Consider the following 790-nt stretch of genomic DNA (forward strand, 5'->3'; position numbering starts at 1 on the left):
TTCCTACCTGCACTCATTCTCCAAAATGTTTTGTCAAATTTCAAAGTTTTAACACTTTATCTATACAGGTGGAATCAAAATGTGTATTTCTGAACCAGCAGGCTCCATTTAACTCTAGTCTTCCTTCTAAAAATAACTTCTTGAGGGCTGGGAGGATAGCTTGGCAACGTCAGTGCCTGCATGGCAAGCAGAAGGTCCAAGGTTGATCCCTGGTACCGCATGCTGTGCTGGCCTCGGAACTCGGATGCATTGTGCTGGCCCAGAGCTGGGCATGGTGGCGCATGACTAATCCTGGCACCTGGGAGGATGAGACAGGAGGATCACTATGAGTCTGAACTGCATAGCAAAACCTATATCAAAAGAATAAAAATAAAATACAAAATAATAATAATAACTTCTCGATATTTCTACTTTCATATGTAGTTGTTATTTCAAAATTGTATGCCCCAAACCATTTTCATAAATACCTTTATCTTTAAGCCTCCTCAATAAAAGTAATTCCATTTTTTGGCTATTTAATCCATGCTCTTCATCATCTTCCACAGCTTTCTAGCTGCCCACCAGTGTATCAGCATTTCCTTTTTGTCCTTACCTCCAAAATTTTACTACTTTCTACCATCCACATCCGTCATCACTTCCCTACCTAGCTTACTGTGGCCCAAATTGCATGCTCCCTCCCTCCCATCTCCTTTTCTCATCCTTTCCTAGTAGAATTTCCAGAAAGAACAGTACACTTACAGCACTTTTTCCAGTTCAGAGTAACCAGGAGTTGGTAAGCAGGAATGTCTAT

The sequence above is a fragment of the Octodon degus genome, unplaced genomic scaffold (genome assembly GCF_000260255.1).
Source record: "Octodon degus isolate 3935 unplaced genomic scaffold, OctDeg1.0 scaffold00161, whole genome shotgun sequence".
Taxonomy (NCBI): Eukaryota; Metazoa; Chordata; class Mammalia; order Rodentia; family Octodontidae; genus Octodon; species Octodon degus.